We start from the raw sequence: 24715 nt of genomic DNA, 5'->3' as shown, positions 1-24715 counted from the left end.
CAGTTGGCAATATGTAGCTCCTCCTCGGTCAACATGCGATCTAAATAGGGGTGGGTCATGATGTGCTCTTCTAGGGGTCGATTGCGAATGGTGGTCAATACCTCATAGGAGGTTGGAGCTACATAAGTTGGGTCATACTCCAAGGTTTTCATGGCACATCTGTGCTTAGCATTGGTCATGATTTGGCAGCCCTCTAGATCCCATTGAAGTTAGAGAGCATACCATTTCCACAGGAAAGAGGAGTTGTTGCCAGCAAGTTTTTTCAACTCTTCAATTTCTTGGTCTGTGTGGTACGGGTTGTGCTCTTGTTATATGAGGTGATAAGTCATCATTTGTGCACTTGCTCATGGGAAATATTGGTGGTAATTAGCTCCTCAGCTGCCTGGGGAGGCTTAATAAATAAAAATTCTAATTCTTCCCAAGAGCAAGGCAGCGTACATACCTCAGTGTGGCCAAAGGCTCTTCCAAAAGCCCTAGGTCTAGTCGATCATAACTTTTAGCAAGCGTAGTAAATGTAGTGTCCAAGATCGAAGGCAAGTAACCATGTCATCACTTGTATTTTTAGGAAAGTCCAAGGCCAAGGTAAGAATGGATCATCACTCATAAGAAGGTCTTAGGCCTACGAGAGGTTGAGGTTTAATTGTTCTAGATAGGTGTGCAGTAATAGCTGGGGCTATTGATTTTGGCTACTTTTGAGGAATGGTATAGTCACTTGCACACTAGGCAAGGGTTATGATGTAGATGTTGTGCTACTAGAGGCTTGTGAGGCTTTGGGGGCAATAGACAATGTTAGGTTGAGGTGGTTTGAAGGCATCAGGCTGTAGTTTCAATCGATAGACTTGTTGAGGCTTTGTAGGCATGGTGGGTTTGGAATTTATGGGCTTTATAGCTTGAGTTGTTCCGTGTTGCGATTTTTGATCTATCATGAAGGTTTATATGGACAAGCTCGAGGGTTGCACTTGAGTAGTGTACATGGAAGTCTTGGATTTAGGCACCCATATCTAGGTACTGCCCTTGGAATAGCCTTACGCTTGCAATAAGGTCTTGGGGACCCATCGCGGCTTGACCATTCATCGATGCCTATAGTTTCTTCTTTGCCTTCTAGGTTTTGAGTATGAGTTCCTACCCTTGGGAGGTCATGATTGGTTGCTTCTTGGTGGTGGTCCTTGATGTTTAAGGTACCCATTTGAACTTGGGTTCATGGGCTTTGGATTTCATCTCCATGGTTTGCTTATGTTGAGGCTTGGTGAGTTGTGACAAGTCACGACCCCCCTCCTTAGACTTGGTAGTGGATCCCTCTATTGCGGGCTTTGATGGAGCTGCACTGCCCTTGCTGAAAGCTGTCACAATGCATATATTGTTGATGGCAAGGTGAATGCGTAGTAACTTGTAGTCGACGTTGCACTGTGTCTATTTTTAAAGGTGCATCCTAGCACAATGATTCCTTACCAATATCTTTTGTGTTCGGAAACACATAAAAGATTATGAGTATGATTTTAGCAGGCTGCGACTTTGCACTTTTTCAAAAGTGTGTATGATTGGCCCCCAAAAGGGCTGAGTTTAATGCTCATGGGCTATAGTTGTAGTTGGCCGATTTGAGCCCAATGATCGTGAGTTAAGATGTTGAAATTAGCTCCCTCATTAATCGATTAGCTTCATTATCCTCATATTCAAATTTTGTAATTGTGGCAAGTCAGAATTTTATAGGGGACTCTAGCATGGGAGGCTTGTGTAGTGGATGTATGGGAGGGTAGTTCTTCTTTATGAGGCTACCATTAAATAAGCATATGCCCTCTCCATCTAGGGTCTCGAGCTTTACATTGTCGATTGGGCTAATGGTGTGAACTTGAAAAGGCCCCAATCCCCTAAATTTCATCTTCTTCTTGTGGCCTTTCACCGAGTATAACACCATGAGGTCACCCTAATTGAAGTCTCGTTGCTTGACATACTTGTCAAACCAGCTCTTACGTTGCACCTTCTCACAAATCAGTGCATGGGTAGCTAGAAGTCGAGTCTCCAATAGGCATTCTAGCTCAACTAGGCGTTCTGTCCATGCCTCCTTCTCATCCCATCTCCCTTGAGTAGTAGTCACTCTCAAGCTAGGGACAAATAATTCTATTGGTAAAATGGCATCAGTTCTGCATGTCAACCTAAAGGGAGTCTATCATACAACCATTTTATAGGCTCTTCAATAGGCCCATAAGGCTGCCATCAGCTTGTTGTCCTAATCGCTCCGCAAAGCGGCTTTGGTCAAGATATTGAATAAGATCTTATTCCTAGATTTTTCTTGGCCATTTTCTTGAGGGCAGTATGGCAAGGATTTCTGACGTACGATCCGAAAGGTGAACAGGAGGTGAGAAATCACTTCATTTATGAAATGTGTGCCTTGATCACTAACTAGTTCAATGGGGTAGCTGAATCACGAGATCACCTGCTCCCACAGGAACTTAGCTGTGGTTCTAGCATCGTTTCTTCTAGTTTCCCGTGCTTTTTCCCTCTTTGTGAGGTAGTCTATGGAAACTCATGTTAAGAATTGTGTGGTGGGAGGACTTGCTTGAGCTGTTATACCAAATACACATTATATACAAAAGAGGAAGCTCACTCAAGAACACAAGAAGAGAGATGGAGTCCAAAAAGTTTTCTTGCTGATTTCTTCTTCTTCCACACACTATACAATGTACACAAAGTATAGATAAGATATAAAATAAAGAAAAATGGCCTACTAAGTCAAACATTGCATAACAGACTACACTAATCGACTGTAGCTATATCTTTGCTAGCTGTAGGTAGGTGTAACAAAATAAATATAATAAGTGATAAGTCAGTGGTCATGTGAGTATCATAATGACCACCAACATGCTAAGTGTAGATGTGCAGACCCATCTAGCCAGGGAGTCCATCATCAATGTCCGCACGTGTAGAGCTTGCCATCTTAATACTCTCCCTCAAGCTCAACTCTATCTCTGCAACTCCAAGTAAGCTTCAAAACTTTCAAAGCTTCTCTGCACCCAATTCCTTTGTGAAAATGTCAGCTATTTGATCCTCTTTGCTGACATATACCAAGTCAATCTCTCCTGCAAGTATCTTCTCTCTCACAAAGTGGTAGTGCACCTCAATGTGTTTTGTCTAAGCATGGAACACTAGATTCCTAGCTAACTATATTCTACTCATGTTGTCACAACGAATGACAACTGGACCATCTCCTTGCACATCCAAATCACCTAATAAATTTTGCAGCCATACCACCTCACATGCTGCCACAACAGTACCTCTATACTTAGCCTGCCTCCGTACTTGATAAAGCAACTGTAGGTTGCTTTTTGCTGCTCCATGTAACTGCTGCACTGCCAAGGGAAAAAATGAATCCACTAGTAGATCTTCTATCTGACATAGTACCATCCCAATCCGCATCTGTGTATCCAAAGACATGTACATCCTTACCTACCTCATAAAAAAGTCCATAATGTAAAGTAGAATTCACATATCTCAATATATATCTAACTGCATCCAAATGAGGCTTTTCAGGTATCTGCACTGACTGACAATGCCAACAACATAGGTCAAGTCAGGCCTTGTGATAGTCATGTAAATCGAACTCCCTACCATCCTCCTGAACATAGTAGGGTCTTCTATCTCATCCCCAACTTCGGCACTCAACTTCACATTTTGCTCCAATGGTACTGAAAGAGGCTTACATGCTGTCATACCATACTTGGATAACATATCCAAGCCATACTGCCTTTGTGATAGCCATATACCATCATCACATCTAATCATCTCAATACCAAGAAAGTATCTCAACTCACCCAAATCCTTCATCTCAAACTTCTTCTTCAAGAAGTCCTTAACTTCAGCAATCCCATTGTCACTATCACCTATAATAATCAAGTCATTCACATAGATGACTATGATGACCAAACCTGCATCTCCCTTTCTCACATAAAGTGAGTGATCAACATCAAAAATACAAAATCCAATACTGACAAGATACTCTCCAATCTTGTCAAACCATGCTCTAAGTGCTTGCTTCAGCCCATAGAGCACCTTCTTTAACTTGCACACATATGTGGGATGCTCTAAATCCTCATAACCTGCTGGCTACTCCATATACACTTCTTCTTGCAATTCACCATGCAAAAAGGAATCCTTAACATCCATTTGTTGCAAACTCCAACCTTTGGCTACTGCCAAGGCAACCACACATCTACAGTTGCCATCCTAGCAAATGGACTAAATGTCTCTTCATAATCTATGCCATATGTTTGAGCATAGCCTTTTGCAACCTGGCTAGCCTTATACCTGCTAACTGAACCATCTGCATTATGATTGACTTTGTAAACCCACTTACAGATAATAGCTTTCTTACCCTTAGGCAAGGGTACCAAATCCCAAGTCTTATTGGCTTCTAATGTAATCATCTCCTCATCCATTGCTGCATCCCAATGAGTATGACCAACAACATCCTCAAAACAAGTGGGCTCAACATCCTTAACTAGTTTCACCATATAAGCATAATGGTGAGCTGCATAACCTTCAAAGCCAAATCTTTGAACATGGTATCTGACCCTGCTATATCTACATACCACTAGATCACTCAATGGAGCCTTTATATTACTATGAACTCTCTGTACACCTGGTGTCCTAATTGAAGGAATACCAAGCTCATCATCCAAACTCTCTGAACCACCAGAATGTCCATCAAATCCCAAATGACTAGTAGATGCATCATTACCATCCAGCACTTTCTTCTTTCCTTTGTCTTTTCTTGTAACACTTATAGATACATGTGAAGATGTAGGGCTACTCCTTAGTCTCCTAGACCAAGGGCTCACTGTAGGTGTAGTACTAGATGATGTTTCTGGTCCACTAAGACTCTGTAATTCTTGCTTTTCTTTCTGCACATAGCTATCATGATCATTATCATCATATAATACATCACTAGCAGGTGCATACCAACTGTTCATCTCATAAAAAATAACATCCGTGCTTACTCTGAACTCACCTATGACAGGGTTATAACAACAATACCCTTTCTAATCTAAAGAGTATCCAATACAAATACATTTTTCAGCCTTTCGATCAAGAGTCTTCCGTAGCTCATTTGGTACATGAACATATGCAACACATCCAAATACCTTCAAGTGTGATACGTCAGGCTCCTTGCTAGTAAAGCATTCTTCAGGAGTCATCCCATGAACTACAGTTATGGGGGTTCTCTTCATAATATAGACAATAGTATGAACAACTTCAAACCAAAAACGTTTTGGCATATTCTTTTCAGCCATTAATGCCCGTGCAACTTCTAAAATATGCCTATTTTTTCTTTCGGCAACCCCATTTTGCTATGGGATATACCTGCAAGTAAATTACCTTTTTATCCCATGAGTCATCAAGAAGCAGCTAAAATCATTAGAGAGGTACTCTCCCCCTTCATCTAATTTCAAGCACTTCACTTTCAAGTCTGTTTCTGTTTCAAAAACTACCTTGAAAGATTTGAAGTGCTCAAATACATCACTCTTTTCCTTCATAAAATATACCCATAGCTTCCTTAAATATTCATCAATAAATGTGACAAAGTATTTGTTGCCACCAAGAGATACATTCTGTGTAGGCCTCCAAACATTTGTATGCACTACATCAAGTATATTTCTGCTCACTTCTTTGTCATTCGAGAAGGGTTGTCTGGCCTACTTACCAAACTGGTATGCTTCACAGACTTTATGAAATTCTGTAACTCTAAAAGAAGGCAAACCTGTAGCCAATCCTGTAACCAATTCTTTGGAGGACTCCAACTCTAAAAGAAGGCAAACCTGTACCCAATCCTTTAGACTGCATTAATTTTAGCCTTTGTACATTTGCATGTCCAATATGTTTATGCCATATTTCAATGTTTGCAACCACTCCTTTTCCTTTAGCATACATAGCAATATGTTTATGCCATATTTCAATGTTTGCAACCACTCCTTTTTCTTTAGCATACATAGCAATGTCTGCAACCACTTCTTTTCCTTTAGTATACATTTGCATGTCCAATATGTTTATGCCATATTTCAATGTTTGCAACCACTCCTTTTCCTTTAGCTTAAATAGCAACATAATAATAGATGTGACAATGAAGGATCTAGGCTTGCAAGGTATGCAGCCTACATAGTGGCTTATCAAACTGGTAGATCAAAGTAGAATTGACAAGAAGAAGAGGCCTAAGGATTGCTCCTACAATTGTCCCTAAGTCCAATAAGATCCTAGAGCAGCAACAAGTAAAAGAAGTGGATATGGCTATTACCTTCTTAGATCATGGTATTCCAGAGATTGGTATGTGGATTGAAGGATGCTTTATAGTAGATGCATTGATTGGATGGGGGTTCATCACCGAACATAATGATAGATGTGACAATGAAGGATCTAGGCTTGCAAGGTATGCAACCTACATAGTGACTTATCAAACTGGTAGACCAAAGTAGAATTAAGCCTTTGGGCATTCTCCCATATGTGAAGATAACCCTCACAAGAAGAGATTATTGGTTGACCTATCTATTGGTAAAATCAAATTTCACAGGACCTCATATCCTCTGTTGCTAGAAAGACCATGGCTTTTTGAAGCAAGTACACAGATGGATTGGTTCAAATGCACCCTAACCCTAGGCAAAGGACGCAACAAAGTGGTGTTGAAGTTGTATGTCTCACAAAAAGATAATGGATCCACTTCCATTGAAGTCTTAACAAACTCTTCCAACAAAGTAACAAATGGCACATCAGGAGATAAAGAGGATGTCATATATATCTTTCCCAACAAGAAAACAAAGGCATAGTAACTGACACTAGGCATTGTAAGCCAACTCCCGAAAGAAGAAAATTATTTGTCAATGGGTGAATACCTCCTGCTTGAACTCAAAATGACTTCTTCTGAAATCACCTCTAACAGTGAGATAGAGGTATGGATGTATTAATCTCCCTGTTACATAGTTGTAATATAGACAAAGACAAAAGCAGGGTCAGAGCCAGAGACAGAGAAAGAAATAGAAGCAAAGCCTAACACAAAAGCAGAGACAGAGGATACAACAGAGAATCTGTTCTGTAGAGCCTCTATAGAGGTAGAGATAGAGTCTGAAGAGAACCATGACAGTGTAGAAGATAATTATGAAAGTGCCTTGGAAGGATCCATCTAGCTTGAAGAGAATACAAATGAGGAAGAAGTTCCAAAGGCTACAGAAGCTGAAGATCCCATTATTAGACAGAATGACTCTGATACCCTTTGGACTAGCTAATAAGTTGCAATATATGCAATATATCCATAAGAAATGGATTAAGAAGAATAAGCCTTTCTTCAATAGTGGCTCTTATCACTTGAATCTACCCTTCTTAGAAAGGATGATGATGATGCACCTTGTGAACAACCACCAGTCCTATAGTCCAATTAGAATCTAGATGCTTCCTGTTGTGTGATGTTCCTAGAGGCACCCTCAAAAGATGAGTCGTCAAGTAGCCAAGAGGTAATGAATTCCCAAACCAAACTTGAAACAACCCTAATACCCTTTCAGTATCCCAAGGAGCAAGATGAGTCCTCATTGAAAGAGGAAGTCGATTCCAGTGGAGTATCAAAAAAGGAGGCCAGGAGTCGAATCTGTACCTAGAAGCACTTCGGTGGGACCTTCATCTGCAAAGTGTAAGATGAAAAGCAATTAACTTTTGTGGATGCTGATGGCACTGAATGTTACCTAAAGGTGTTGTAAAAAATATGGATCTAGACCATGGTAGGAGCTATGGAGGATGAAAGATGAAGACAAGACTCATGTTGACATAGGCAAAGAGAGACCAACTGTTGCACAAGTGAATTAAGTTCCAAGATAGATTAGTTTGGCCTCATAAAGAAAATATTGTGTAACGGACTAACACCAACAAGGCACTAAGTGAAAGTACAAAGCATCATGATATTGTATTCATTCCATAGTCAAGTACAATGCTTCATAGAAGTTGGGTTGTTCCACTCTCCTCACTATGTATATGGGATTTAGGACATCTCTTCCTAGAGCATACATCATTTGTTATTTCTCAACACCCCCCCTCAAATGATGAGTTCCTACACTTGTTGGCTTTTGCCCCCCCTTCATGATGACATGGCCCGGGAGGGTAGCTCATAGGTAGCCTAGTCAAGTTACAGTTTTGAAACTTTATATCCTTAGCAAGGGTTTTTACAGAGAAAATCCATTAAGGGAAAAAACATATGAAAGATAAAATGAAAATTCTTTTAGAATAATCTGTCTTAGTTGTTGATGGTGGTGGAAGCATCTTCCTCTTCTTCTTCATTCATGAATTGGTTCTGGTGGTGATCATTTTGCATTTGTTGTGCTCTTTTCTTGTGGAAACATTCATTGGCTATATGGCCAATCTTACCACAATAATGACATCATCCGATTTTTGTTGTCGATGTTGAATCCTTGACCTTTTCCTTCGGGTCCAGTAGTTCCTTTGGTGTATAATAGATTTTTCCTAGATGATGGAATACCATCTTTTACATTCTTGTTCTTTTGTTTATTCTCTTCATCAAGAAGAGAGTGCTAAATATCTTTAAGTGAGAGACTTGGAACATTACTTAGGGTGGACACAAGATTCTCATATGGATCCTTATTTACACTTGCAAGCAATACGACTATTGCTTCATCTTCATCAATATTCTTCTTAAGAGTTGCAAGCTGAGTTTTTAGGCTCTTGAACTTGTTAATGTGTATGGTCATGGAAGCACTGTCTTTTATACCTAGTTTATAAAACTACATGAGTAATTTTACCTTTGAATTCTTTGCTTGGGTACCAAATATCCTGTTGTCAAGTTCCTCCCAAGCGGTTCTAGCATCTCTAATGCCAGAGATATGATGTAGTACATCATCACTTAGTCCCCAGGAAATGATGCCTAGTGCCTTATTATTCATCTGCTTCCATTCTTGCTTCAATTATTCAGTAAAAGAGTTGTATTTCAATGTGTCAAAAGACACAAGTGCAAGGTAATGTGAAGACGCACTTTGTAGTATAAAGAGATACTATGTTTGGTCTTTAAGCTTGAATCTTCTTCCTTCTTGATGGTGATTATTTGATGCTTGTCTTTTCCTTCAACTTGAGTCCCCTCCTTGCTAGTAAAATCACTAAGTAAACACTCAGATTAGAGTGACAGTACTTGCCTTGCCAAATGGAGGAAGAATGAGGTAAAGAAGGAGGCCTTGATGTTGATGTTACTGCTTGAGGTATTCAAGAATTTAAAAAAAAAACTTCAAAATATCCCATCTTGTTGAAACTTTCAAATTCAGTGGAATGAGTGGCAAGAGAGAGGATACGAAGAAAATGAAGTAATATGTAAGCTTTAAGAAAGCTAGCTATGGAGGTCCAGAGTTTAGGGTTTTTGGCGCGTCTGATTTCATGGCTGCAACAGAGCATTGAGTGGATTATTTTGAACAAGATCTAGTGAGAACAAAGCTTAGGTGTTAGGCTTCATTTTCCCCATGAGCAGTGATAAATTCGTGTATCACAGGAGGAGAACGAACAGTATGACTAGAGGAGGCGTAGTTCTGGACAACGATGACAAATTTCTATAATGGCGGCTCCTACAATGTGCAATGTTGACATTTGACATGACGAGGAGGAGCGCCTGAAGTCACAGAACAACTCTCTTGAAAAGAGAAAGTTGACATAGGATCTGGTTGAGGAGATCCAAGGGCTCAACCAGAGGTGGGTGTAGGAGCGCCTAAAGTCACAGAAAAACTCTCTTAAAGAGAGAAAGTTGACATAGGATCTGGTTGAGGAGATCCAAGGGCTCAACTAGAGGTGGGTGTAGGTTGGCTATGGCAGACACAATGTCAAGCTGAAGGTGAAGTTGGAAATGGAGTCATGAGCCGAATGTGAATTGAACAGATATGACTAGAGGTGAAGAGAGGCTAGGAGAGCAGTGTATGGAGCTATGCCATGCTCAGCTGTGCTCTAATACCATGTTAAAAAACATGGATCTAGAGCATGGCAGGAGCTGGAGGATGAAAGATGAAGACAAGACTCATGTTGACATAGGCAAAGAGAGACCAATTATTGCACCAGTGAATTATGTTCCAAGATAGATTAACTTGAACTCACAAAGACAATCTTGTGTAATGGACTAACACTGAAAAGGCACTAAGTGAAAGTACAAAGCATCATGATATTGTATTCATTCCATAGTCAAGTACAATGCTTTATAGAAGTTGGGTTGTTTCTGTTGAGTGTTGAAATGACCTATTTTTTGGCTGATTTTTGTTGTTTTTGAGAGCTAAATGGTTGATTTTATGAGATGATTGATTGGTTTGGAAGTGGTTTGAGAGTATTTTGGATAGGTTGGAATGGTTTTATTAAGCTCATGATGTTTATTAGTAGAGATGTGAAGTTCTGATGATGTTCTGATATGTTCTGATTGGTCCTGATTGGTTCTGTTTTGCTCTGTTGAGCTTCTGTTTTGTTTTGTTTTCTCTCTGTATGGAAGGATGCAGTATTGATTGATAGGGTTTGAGATTGTTTGGAAGCTTATTGAGTGATTTTTGATGGTTTGGAATGGTTTTGGTATGAGTTATGTGGTTCTGATGTTTTCTGTTGACCTTCTGTAACTCTCTGATGAGCTTCTGTATGCTTCTGTATGTGTTCTGTTGGATGAGAGTGTAGCTTGGGAAAGTTTTCTAGCCTTGGAAAGAGGTGAATACAAGTGCAAAAGAGCTAAAAGAAGTCAAAGAAGTAGCTGCTGAAGACTCAAGTAAAGACTGGAGTGAAGTGACAGTGGTGAGCTATGAAAAGACACTGTAGTGGCTCTGGTGACTCTTCATATCAGACACACCTCTTGGGAGGGGTATACACGACCTAAGAAGGATTATTGAGGGTTATTATGAGAGAATTGTAGTGAGGATATGATGTACTATTGATGGAGAGAGAGAGAGAGAGAGAGTCAGAGATAGCCAATTCTATCAAAACATTGTGATTGTATGTGAGAGATTGAGAGAGAAGCCTATGAAGATATTGAAGATGAATACTATGTGATGTATTTCCATTCAAAGATGGTTTATTCCTTTTCTTTCTTTGTTCTATTGATGGATTTTATGAAGATGTTGAAGAATATGGTTGATTCTATCAAATTCGTGGGAAATCTACATGATGCTGCATGAAGATTTGTTGTGCCTGGTGTTCTTTTCTTCATTGTGATCATATAAACCCTAATAAAAAAGCTTGTTGATGTTACAAGATATATTTTCTTGCAAGAGAATTCCCTTTTCCTTAGTGTTCCTCTTGGGGCTCCATCTTTTTGGTGCGCAGCCGGGGAAAGTTGCCATCAACAAGCACCAGAAGAGGCTGAAAATGAAGGAAATGGCATTACCAAGAAGAGAGGAATTCAATGGATGTTTGTAAAGTTCATTCTTCCACTGAAGAGTTGGAGTTTATCATAATCAAAGCCACTTTCCACAAGAAGTTCATCCCACAATGGCAGAAACACATCACCATCATGATGCATGCTCTATGTGGTGGATAGTTTCCTCTTCCTGTTGAAGCAGCAGAAACTTGCATCTTGGTGGCAAACAGTTTGGGAACAAAGTGAAGAGCAGAAACAGAGAGAATGACCATCCATGGAAGATTTGGCATTCATTGAGAAGTTTCCAGACATCATCAAGTGGGAGATTGTGAAGAAGCTTCAGGAGTCTTGGTCTATAGAGGTTCACGAAGACAAGAAGGAAAAGAGTTGGAATTTGTTCGTAGATGCTCAACAGCAAGATACATGGGATGCTTGGTGTTCTGATAATCTTATGTTTGTTCAATTAGCAACCCATTGGAAGTTGGTAGACAGAGTGTTTTTCACAACATACACTATTGAAACCATCAGAAGCTGGCATTACTGTGATGATGGCACCACCACAATGCTTAGACGTATGCATTTTGACACCTTCAGAACTGAATACCTTCCTCTGTGCAGTGGCATGAAAGCAGAATTCAGAGACGTTGAAAAGGAAGAAGTAGAAGAAATGTTGGCAAGAGAGTCCTCCAGAGACTGAAGCCTTCTGTTATCCCTCTGTGGAGCACTAACAACATAGTGGAGCCAACCCCCTGATGAATGACGCAATAAAGAAGCAAGCGTTAGAACGAGTCCAGAGGTACATAAGAAGAGAAAAGGCAAGAATCAAAGCTGAGAATGAGCTCGCAGTAGAAGCCGCCTTTGATGCCCTTGCGGAACTCTTTACAGAAGTCCCAATGGCACATCAAGCCCTTCCTCCTCCTGCTGGAGGTCTACTTCCAAGCCAGATCTGTCCTTGAAATATTGATGACAGGCTAGCAAATGTAGTTCCATTGCCAGTTTTTAAGGGAGAATACAATGAAGTCCCTGATCTTCATGTAGCGGAGTTTATGGTAGCATGTGTGGCTAACAATGCCAGAACCCCTGAGCATTGGTTAGCAATATTCCCCGCCACTTTCAAGGGCGCGGTGTTTCAGTGGTATGAGAGACAAGCAGCAGGAACTTTTGGCACATGGGACGACCTGAAGTTGGCCTTCCTCACTAAATTCAGGCGTGAAGGTTTTGAAGAGCGGATGCGAGAGGAATTTATGAATTTAAGTCAGTCCTCTGGAGAAAGAGTAGAAGCTTATGTCTCACGAATGGAATCCATCTTGAAGAGATGGACTAACCATAATCTAGATGATGGCATTCAGAAGGGGGTGTTTCTCAGAGGATTACAACCAGAAGTCCGTAAGTTTGTGGAGCTGCAAAGACCAGCCACACTGCAAGCTGCAACAGAAGGTGCAAGACTGTACGATGAAGTGGAAGCTAGATTGGCGATGAATCCATGAAGAGGAGTCCTACCTCCTCTGATGCCAGGAATGATGTACCCACCGAATGCAATCCCAGGGACTGTTCCCTACCCCTATCAATAGATGCCCCCAGTATCACAGTATAGTGCACCAAATCCACAGTGGCCACAATCCATGCCTCAAATGATGGTTCAACCACAACAACAATGGTCCCAACCAATTTTCCCAATGCCAAATTAGCAGCAACAGTGGAACCCTACCAACTGGAGCCAACAGCCAACAGTTCAAACAGGAGCTCTGAATCAGAATCAGAACAAAGACCCCTCTGCGCCAGCCCAACCTGTTTATGCAGTGATTACAGAGACTCCTCAAAACCCTACTGCCAGTGCCTCAGGAGGAGAAAGCTTGAAGGATTATTTATCCAACTCAGTTGCAAATATCAAAAAGGAGTTGATGGATGTGATTACAGAGCAGCTACAAACGCTGAAAGTGAATACTGCTAGCATATCCAACATTGTAGGAGCAGGAAGAGATGTGATGCGGTCAAATACTTGGTGTGGTAAGTGTCATCAAGCAAGCCATTTAGCCACTGAATGTACACGAAAACCAACTATTCCTGGAGCTTTCTATTCCTACTGTTTGCGGAAGAACCATACCGAGGATATATGCTCTCTGAAGGAGATGCATGATAGGAGAAGGAAGGAAGAAGACGCAAGACTCAACTTGTTGGAATCCAAAATGACAACACAGGATATTGGACCCAAGCCTAGAGAGTTTGGTCCTAATTTCAATCCAAGGAGGTTTCCATCCCAAAGTTACAGAGGAAGACAGTCTAGCGGTGGTCAGAGATAAAAAATGGAGTGTTACAGATGCGGAGAAAAGGGACACATTTCACCAAATTGTCCAAATCCCAGAAGGTCAGTGGATTATAAGCCCTTATGTAGTCGATGCAAAGGAGAAGGCCACACTGCAAAAGACTGTCCAAGCCCAGCCCCAGTAAAAAACAGTGCTATTGATAATCCGGCCAAGGCCCAAGAGCCTACCTCCAATTTAGTGGAATTGGAAGTTGCTGCCATCACGCGTGCAAAGAAGAAGGAACCACCTATCCAGAAAGAAAATAATCCTCCTGCTAGAATAGTGAAGTTCAATCTTCCACCAGAAAAACAGAACATAACAGAGCCTGACAGTGCCGTACAGAGCACTATAGTGCCACAAAGAGTCAGAGAGAGTTCCAGAGATAGGACCAGAGGTCCAAAAGATAGAAGAGGAGGAAGTGCCACAAGTGGTAGAAGAAGTTCCCATGATGCCCCTGTTGGAAGAAAAAAGGAAAATGAAAATGGGTGTTGCCCCATTCCCTAACCGGTTAGAGAAGCCAGTGGATCCTATTAAGGAATACGATCTGGTCAGAGATCTAGATACCTTTAAACCAAACCTCACATTCCGACAATTATTGATGTTGTCTCCCAATTGTCGAAAAGGGTTCAAAAGTATACTGAAAGGAGACGTGGATTAAGGATTGCTCCCTCAACAGCAACAAAGTCCAACAAAGCTCCAGAGCCTATAAAAGAAGTGGATGTGGCTAACGCCTTCCTAGATCCGGGTACCCCAGAGACTGGCGTGTGGATAGAAGGCTACTTCATTGCAAATGCACTGATTGATGGTGGTTCATCAGTGAACATTATGACGGATGTGACAATGAAGGATCTAGGCCTACAAGGTGTGCAACCAACCCAATGGCTCATCAGACTGGCGGATCAGAGCAGAATCAAGCCTTTGGGTATTCTCCCATATGTGAAGACTACAATGGCTGGAAAAGATTATTGGCTAACCTATCTGGTGGTGAAGCCAAACTCTTATGGTACATCCTACCCCCTGTTATTGGGCAGACCATGGCTTTTTGAAGCCAGAGCAAGGATGGATTGGTTCAAAGGAACCTTGACCTTCGGTAGAGGACCCAATAAAGTGGTGCTAAAGCTATATGGTGCTCAAAAAGGACATGGATCCACCTCCTTGGAATTATCTTCAGACTCCCCTAATGAGGTTATAGATGGAACATCAGCAGACGAAGATGCTGTCAAACAAATCCTTCCCAAGAAAACACTGGCACGTTCCTTACCAGTGGGTATGGTAAGCCGACTCCCAAACGATTCAAAGCCCTTGTCAATGGGTGAATACTTCTTGCCTGAACCAGGAACGATTTCCGAAATCACTTCTGACAGTGAGATAGAAGCATGGATGTACTGCTCTCCTTGTTACATGGCTATAGCAAAGCCAGAGACAGAGGCAGAAGATGAAACAGAGAACCTGTTCTTCTCTTACAGAGCTCCTACAGAGCTAGAGACAGAGCCAGAGCCAGAGCCAGAGCCAGAGACAGAGACAGAGACAGAGACAGAGACAGAGACAGAAACAGAGACAGAAGAGGATGGAGATGATATTGAACAAGAAGGTTATGAAAGCGAGATGGAAGAGTCTATCCCACCTGAAGAGGTTATATATGAAGAAGAAGTTCCAGAAGCATCAAAAGCAGACGAGCTCATGCTGTGGGACAAAATGGCGAGGGTACCATTTGGTCTAGTAAATGGATATTCTCATATACAAAATCTTTATAAGAAAATGGATTAAGAAGACCAAGCCGTCTTTCAGTAGTGGCTCTTGCTGTCCTCAACCACCTTTGCCAAGAAAAGATGATGATGATGCACCGTGCCAACAAGCACTAGTCCCAGAAACCCAACAGGCATCAGAGGGTCCCTGTTATGTGACATTCCTGGATGTGTCATCAAAAGATGATTCTTCAAGCCAAGAGGTAACTAATCTTGAAACCAAACTCGAAACGGCTCTAATCCCATTCCAACATCTCAAGGGGCAACCTAAGTCTCCACCAAAAGAAGAAGTTGGTTCTAGTGGGACATCGGAAGAGGACACCACCCCCTTGAAGGAGTAAGATTTGTACCTAGAAGCAGTCCGTGGGACCTTCATCCGTGAAGTAGAAGGTGAAAGGCAGTTAGCTTTTGTGGATGCAGATGGCACTGAATGCCATTTGAAGGTGGGTAGCAGCCTCCTAGAAGAGGAGTTGTCAACTTTGTACAACTTTTTGAAAGAGAATTTGGACGTGTTTGCATGGTCCTACAAAGACCTAAAGGGGATTGATCCCACAATATGTCAGCATCATATTGACTTGGAGCCTGATGCCAAGTTAGTAGGCAACGACAGAGGCGGATGAACCCGAATTATTCGACCTTGGTGAAAGCAGAGCTGCTGAAGCTTTTGGAAGCCGAGTTCATCTATCCAGTGGCAAATAGTGAATGGGTCTCACCCATTGTGGTTGTACCCAAGAAGAATGGCAAGCTTCGTACATGTGTGGATTTTTGCAAGTTGAATTCCAAGACCAAGAAGAATCACTTTCCTATCCCTTTCACAGACCAGCTGTTGGACACAGTGGCAAGACATGAGCTTTATTCCCTTTTGGATGGATTCAGTGGATATAACCAAGTGCAGATAGCAGAAGAAGACCAATCCAAAATAACCTTCACCACAGAATGGGGGACCTACGCTTACCGAGTGATGCCGTTTGGGCTCTGCAATGCCTTTGCTACTTTCCAGCGAGTCATGATGGCCGCATTCCAAAATCATCTGCATGACTTTATTGAGGTATATTTGGATGACTTTTGTGTCTATAGTTTGATCCGTGAACACTGGGGACACCTAGAACAATGCTTTGACCGATGCCGGAAGTATGGGATTTCCCTCAACCCCAACAAATGCATCTTTGGGGTCTCTTCTATCGGGCCACATTGTCTCTGCACAAGGGATATCAACAGACCCTGCACAAAGATAAAAAAGATTGCAGCTCTGACAGCACCCACCAACCTCAAACAGTTGAGGGGATTCCTAGGCCATGTGGGTTACTACAGAAGGTTCATAGCTCATTTTGCAACAAAGGCAATCTCCTTGCACAAGCTTCTGAGGAAAGATACAAAGTTTATTTGGACAGAAGAATGTGACACAGCCTTCAATACTCTGAAGCAGTGTCTAATTGAGGCACCCATTCTGCAACCTCCTGATTAGACGAAAGAGTTCCATGTACACACTGATGCATCAATTGAAGGCTTAGGCGCAGTTCTCTGCTAGAAGGGCTCCTCGAAGCTGGATCAACCCATCTATTATGCAAGCTGAAAAGCCACTGACAGGGAACAGAACTATACAGTGACAGAGCTTGAGTGCTTGGCAATGGTGTTTGCCCTAGAGAAGTTTCGCCACTACCTCCTATCTACCCACTTTAAATTTTATGTGGATCATGAGGCCCTATCCTTCCTGATGAACAAAGCAGATGTGAAAGGACGAATGATGAGATGGCTCCTTCTATTTCAAGAGTTCGACTTTGAGGTGATTACCAAACCTGGTCATTCCCATGTTCTGGCTGATCATCTATCGCGTATCCCACAAATTGCAGACGAGGAGCAGGATGATCCAGACCTCCCTGATGCTTCCCTATTCTTGGTAGAAACTGTAACCCTCTAGTATGCAGACATTGCCAATCTGCTGGCAACCCAACAGTACCCTCCTGGTATTTCTAGTCGGGAAAGGAAGAAGCTTATGTTAGAATCAGCCCCCTACACCCTGCTAGGCGGCGCACTATACAAGAAAGGCAAAGATGAAGTGCTCAGAAGATGTGTTGCATGAGATGAGATTGGGATTGTTTTGAAGGCTTGCCATGACGAGCCATGTGGAGGCCACTTTGCAGGAGAAGCTATAGCCAGGAAGGCTCTGCTAGGATAATGGTGGCCGACCATTCATAAGGATGCCTATGATTATTGTAAACGATGTGATGCTTATCAGAGAATGGGGAAACCGACCAAAACAAGTGCCATGCCACTGCAACCTATTCTTCCTTTGAAGCCATTTGAGAAGTGGGGTATCGACTTTGTAGGCCCAATCGATCCTCCCACCAGAAGGAAGCAGAACAGATACATCTTGGTATGTACGGATTATGTCACAAAGTGGTGTGAAGCTAAAGCCCTAAAGCGGGACGATGGTAATAGCGTGGCCCTGTTCATGTATGAGAATATCATCACCCGTTTTGGCAGTCCCTTAGAGCCTGTAAGTGACAGAGGCACTCATTTCATTAATAACGTCATGGAAGAGTTGACAGAGTTGTATAAGATCCGCCATCGCAAGTCCACTCCTTATTACCCCAGAGCCAACGGCCAAGTCGAAGTCACCAATCACATCCTCTGCTCGATCCTAACAAGAACAATTGCCACCCATCGTCGTGATTGGGATGATCGACTTACAGAGGCCCTCTGGGCGTACAGAACCTTCCATAAAGCAGCAACAGGACAGACACCCTTTCAGCTAGTGTATGGTACAGAAGCTGTTTTCCCTGTTGAACTGGAATTGCCCTCTTTGAGAGTGGCTATCAAAGAGCGTTTGGGGGATGATGATTCACTGCAACGCCGTCTCCTGCACCTGGAATGTTTGGATGAAACTCGCAGGATGGCTCTACAGTGCATGGAAGCCACGCAAGCTCGACGTAAGGCTTACCACTACAGCTTCATCAAGCACAAGGAGTTCCAAGAAGGTGATTTGGTCCTAGCCTATGATTCATGATTTGGCAAGTTTCCTGGCAAGCTTCAACAGCGGTGGATGGGCCCATATAAGGTACTTGCTGTCAACCCTAATGGCTCTGTCCAATAGACTGTTGATGCCTTTGATGATCCCTTCTTGATCAATGGATATCGCTTGAAGAAGTACTTCCCTCCTTGGGGATCTTGACAATCACGGTCACCTGATCCTTTCCCCTGTTGGCGTGGCACTCTCACTCTTATGATGCTACTTCTTGTTAGAAATCAAGCTCACCGTCAGTGTGTCTTCATCTATGACCGACATCTATAACAGCTAGTGTGTACAACTGTCTACATGTGACTACATTAAATAAGTCGGGTTAGTAGTCAGTAGTCAGTGACCTGACTAGAGTTAGTCAGTCTAGTCTACATTTACACTAGGTCACTTTATCTTGTAGTGTGTGTGTGCTTTTCAGTTTTTAGAGTGTGGAAATAAAGGAATGAGCTTGAGAGCCTGAAGGCTCATGGATATGGAGTCTTTCCCTTTCTCTCTCTCTACTCTTTGAACATGGTATCAAAGCTTCATCCATGAGGCTGTGGGAGAATGGGCATGACAACTTGCAGTGCAAAGGAGATGGAAGTAAGGAATGAGAAAGAAGCTGGACACTTGCAAATGAAGCCATAGTCAAAGGAAGGAATCAGCATGGACTGCCTTCTGAAAATCGTGGACTGCCTCTTGAAAATCAGCAACCTGTGTCTGAAAATCGTGGACTGCCTCCTAAAAAACAGCAACCTGTATCTGAAAATCTACGCCTACTGATCTAAATGGACAGCAACCTGTATCTGAAAATCTGCGCCTGCTAATCTGAATGGACAGCAACCTGTATCTAAAAATCTGCGCCTGCTGATCTGAGTGAACAGCAACCTGTCAATCTTCAGTGGGGCACCTGGACAAGGTTCATAGAGCATGTATGCTCACTATTGAAGGTATTTGAAGTGTGCAAGAAGTAAATGCTTGTGTGGGAGCTCTGTTATGAGCTGGAGTGACAGACACAGACCTGTAATCATTTCTGAACTACTGTAAACATGAATGGACAGCATGCATTCAGTCATTACTGATACATAGGAGCCTTGTACTACACTCAGAAGGCATCTTTGGAGCACAAGAATGTGTCAAAGCATGTATACATTGGATCAAATATCTTTGAGCTGAGATCTCTTGCTCAGAATACTCAGATCTGAAAATCAATGACAGGCTGAAAACTGTCATACACAATCAATGACAGAATACTCAGATCTGAAAATCAATGACAGGCTGAAAATTGTCATACATAGTCAATGACAGAATACTCAGATCTGAAAATCAATGACATGCTAAAAACTGTCATACTCAGTCAATGACAAGTACTGTGCATTACTGAAGCAATACAGGTCATCTTGGGGGTTCCATCATCTATATGAACTGGCCTATACATGCTGAATGCATGGAGAATTGAAGGAAGCAATGAGCATCATTGAAAACTGAATTTTGAAGCTGAAATAAATGCAGTTACACTGTCCTGGTTAATTACAAACAGCTCATGAGGTTTATGCCATTGGTCAATGAAGACAGGTTGTCTATGCCTACTCAGATGCTCATGTATTGAGCTTGCCACTACAAAGTAAATGTATGACATGGTCAAAAGACATTTTGGAGCTGCTTGGAGCTTGGTATGCTGAATTCTGGTTGACTGCAACCTGAAATTGAATTTGTTGACACACTCAGTTTTGGACTTGAAATTGCTGCTGGTTACTCACAGTTTACAGTTTTCAGACTGCATGTATGTACCCTGGCAGTGAGGTTACATAAGCTTAAGCTAAAGCAAACACATAGCTTATGTATTGACAGTTATATCTACAGTTGAGACCACTTGTTTGAGGGTTGTTTTGGGGTGTCAGTGGGCTGAAATACCCTGGTTTTTTTCTGCAATTTAGTGCAGAAAACTGTCATAAACTGTTACGGACTGAACTTAGTCAAAGTCATACTTATTGGACTGCAGGGAGTCAGGCACTTGATAGACAGTCTATTGCATCATGGCTAATGCACATGGGACTGACAATATCACTCAGATAGTTGGAGAGAAGTTGGATAATAAGAACTTTACATTATGGAAATTCAGAATGAAAAACTTTCTGGTTGGCAGAGGTTATTGGGATTTATGTATAGGAGATGAAGTTGCTCCTGAGTTGCCTGCACACAATCCAACAAATGAACAGAAAAGAGCCTACACGCTATGGAATGAAAGAGCATGCAAGGTGCTGCATTGGTTTTCCTTATGTATATCTGATGCTATGGTAATTCAAATCACTGGATGTGATACTCCGAAGGATGCTTGGGACATACTGATGAAAAATTATGGAACCATGACACATGCAAGAAAGATCCAGTTGAAACAAAAGTTCAACAACATGTCTAGGAATGGCAAGAGCATCCAGACGTATACCATGGAGATTAAGACCATAGCTGATCAACTTGCTACTATTGGCTCAAGTGTATCAGAAGATGATATGATTGCTGTTGCTTTGAATGGCTTAGGCAAAGAGTACAAAGCTTTTGACACTTCCATTTCTATCAGAGAAGAGCCCCCTAGCTGGGAAGAGCTAGTTGCTTTGTTGCTGCATGAGGAAGTCAAACTTGGTTTGAATACAGGTTCTAGTGCATCTCAGAGTAGAGACACTGTGTTGTACTCTAGCCAGCGTGGCAGAGGATCTAGAGGTCGTGGTTCATTTTGAGGTCGTGGTGACACTCGTAATACTTATGGATAGCAGCAACAGCAAGGAAGTTGACATGGTGCCAATACACAGGGCCAGCATGGATCTGGTGGGTTTAGAGGCAGGGGGAGATCACCCTGAGGTAGAGGTGGTGGTTCTGGTTCATGGCAGTCGTCTGATCAGTCCAACAGGGACAAGGATTGTCATTATTGTGGTAAGTATGGGCACATAGCGAAAGAATGTTACAAAAAGCAGAATGACATGAAGACAAAAGGGAAACAACATGGGCATTATGCATCCTCTAGTGGTGGTCAAGATGATCAGGTTGATAGACTCTTTGCCATGCAGCATGTGTCCAAGACTGCGTCGAGACATCATAGAGATGACAGATGGTACATTGACTCTGGTGCGTCAAACCACATGACCCCGCATGGAGAGTGGTTTGATGAGATGGTTGCAGGTACACATGGTCATGTATGTACTGGGGATGATACCCAACATGACATAAAGCATAAAGGGATTGTTCCATTGATGATGCCTGATGGCAAGAAGAAAGGCCTGCATGATGTCTTACATGTACCGACCATAACAAAGAATTTGTTGTCTGTGGGTCAAATGGCAGAACAGAATCTGCAAGTGAGGTTTAACAAGGATGGATGTTTCATTGAGGAGTATGGAAATGGCTGCAAACTAATTGCCAAGGGCAGAAGGGATGGCAGGATGTTTACTTTGGAAGCGACCATTCCTGAACTTAAAGTAGCTATGTTTGCTCATGATGAGAGTGCCATCAGAGATGTAGAGATTTGGCACAAGCGGATTGGACATGTCAATGTACAAAAGCTGAAATCTATGCAGCAGAAAGAAGTAGTACTTGGATTACCTAAATTCAAGTATAATGATTTTGGTCATGTATGCCCTGCATGTCAGTTTGGGAACCAGGCACGGTTTCCTTTCATGAGACATGTAAAAAACAGCACTAGGCCTTTACAGTTGGTACACTCTGATGTCTGGGGTCCTTTACATAATGCTTCCTTTGGCGGTGCATGATATTATGTCTCATTTATTGATGATTTCAGCAGGTACACTTGGCTTTATATCTTGAAACATAAGGATGATGTGTTTGATGCATTCAAAGACTTCAAGAAACATGCTGAAAATGAATTGGGATGTTACATATCATGTTTGAGATCAAATGGAGGAGGTGAATATGTCTCAAACTACTTTGACAGGTATCTTGCTAAACATGGGATCAGAAGACAGCTCACATGCAGTTATACACCGCAGCAAAACGGTGTTGTAGAGAGGAAAAACAGGGTTTTGATGGAGTCAGCTAGAGCTATGCTGAATGAAAAATGTTTGCCAAATGGTTATTGGGCTGAAGTAGTGGTGACTGCTGTATATGTGCTAAATCGAACCCCTACAGAAGGGATTCATGAGGTCACTCCGTATGAACGGCTGTATGGTCATAAACCTGATATTTCACACTTGAAGGTATTTGGCAGCATTGCATATGTGCATATACCAGATGAGAAGAGGAAGAAATTGGATCCTAAGGCAGTGAAAAGTGTGTTTATTGGATATGCACAGGAACGGAAAGCTTATAAGTGTTATGTACCTTCTACGCATGAGACACTCATAAGCAGAGATGTGGTATTTGATGAGTTAGCATCTTGGTATGGGAATCCTGTTGCAGTGCCTACTGATGGCTCATCCAGTATGAGTCATGCTGAAAATACTCCTGCAGAGAGTAATTCCATGACTGGTCAGACAGGTGATGTATCATCTACAGTGAGTCCTTGGACAGGACGATTACGGAGTCGCACTACTGCATCCACTGACACGGATATGTCAGTGAGGGGGAGAACAGATAAGGGAAAAGAAAAGGTTTTTGAAGATGTAACAGGTCCACTCACTGCAGGTTATGATTCATCTAGCAGTGACAGCTTAGATAGTGAATTGGGGATTCCGTTTGTTATGACGCCAGGTGCTAGACAGAGCCGTTATGTGCCGCCTCATGAGAGGCAAGCTCACAGTGAGCCACAGCTCAGGAGATCAGAGAGGGTCAGATGACCTGTTGACAGGTATACTTACACTGGATATTCAGCCCGTCATTATGCTTATATGACGAAAGTAACAGGTTTTAGAGAACCAAGTAAGTTTGATGAGGCAGTTTCAGATGAGAATTGGCGTGTTGCTATGGATGAGGAATATTCAGCTTTGGCTGAAAATTGTACATGGGATTTGGTACAGTTGCCTAAGGGCAAAACACCTATTGGATGCAAGTGGGTGTATAAGGTAAAATGTAAATCAGATGGATCATTGGAAAGATATAAGGCCAGGCTGGTTGCAAAAGGATATGCGCAGCAGTATGGTCTTGATTATGAGGAAACTTTCAGCCCTGTAGCAAAGATGGCTACAGTTAGAACTGTGATTGCTTTGGCAGCAGCTAGAGGCAGGAAACTATGGCAGATGGATGTAAAGAATGCATTTCTCAATGGAGAATTACAGGAAGAGGTTTACATGGAACAGCCTGAAGGCTATGTACATCCAGAATTTCTAGCACATGTATGTCGGCTGAAAAAGGCATTATATGGGTTGAAACAGGCACCCAGAGCATGGAATGCTCGCATCAGCAGTTATTTACAGCAACATGGTTTCCGATTGGGAGATGCTGATCATAGTCTGTTTGTGAAAAAGACAGATAATGGCTATGTTTTCCTAGTTGTCTATGTTGATGACTTAATCATTACAGGAGATGATGAAAATGGGATTACTGAAATAAAGACATGTTTACAGACTGAATTTAAGGTCAAGAACCTTGGAGAGTTAAAATACTTTTTGGGGATTGAGGTTGTCTCTACACCTCAAGGCATATGGCTGCTACAGAAGCAGTATGCTCATGACATGTTACAGAAATATGGTATGGATGATTGCAAGCCTATGGATACGCCTTTGGAGCAAAATGTCAAGCTGCAGATTGATGTTGGGACAGAGATTGAGAATGTTACTATGTACAGACAGATGGTAGGCAGCTTGATCTATCTCACGATCACTAGACCTGACTTGAGTTATGCTGTGGGGCTGATCAGTCAGTTCATGCAGAAGCCTCGCAAACCACACTTGGATGCAATCAGAAGAATTTTGAGATATGTAAAGGGTACCACAGATCATGGGCTGTTTTATGCATATGGGAAACCCCTTGACTTGATGGGGTACACTGATGCTGACTGGGCTGGTTGCACATATGACAGGAGGTCAACCAGTGGCTATACATTTGGATTGGGTAGTAGCATGATCAGTTGGCAGAGTAAGAAACAGCCTACAGTTGCATTATCCAGTACGGAAGCAGAGTATCGTGGTGCGGCCTTAGCGGCCTGTGAAGCTAAGTGGTTACAGAAGTTACTGAATGACTTGGGAGTATACTTGGACAGCAAAGTCAAGCTGTACTGTGACAATTTGAGCAGTGTTATGTTAGCAAGCAATCCTGTTTATCATGCAAGATCAAAACACATTGAGGTTCACTACCATTTCATCAGGAAAATGGTTTTAGCAGATCAGATTGACTTGGAGCATGTGAAGACTGAAGACCAGGTAGCAGACATCTTTACCAA

Source organism: Lygodium microphyllum, chromosome 22 (assembly GCF_053477565.2).
Source record: "Lygodium microphyllum isolate KBCC chromosome 22, Lygodium_microphyllum_v1.1.10, whole genome shotgun sequence".
In the NCBI taxonomy this organism is placed as follows: Eukaryota; Viridiplantae; Streptophyta; class Polypodiopsida; order Schizaeales; family Lygodiaceae; genus Lygodium; species Lygodium microphyllum.
Note: the sequence above shows the minus strand (reverse complement) of the source record.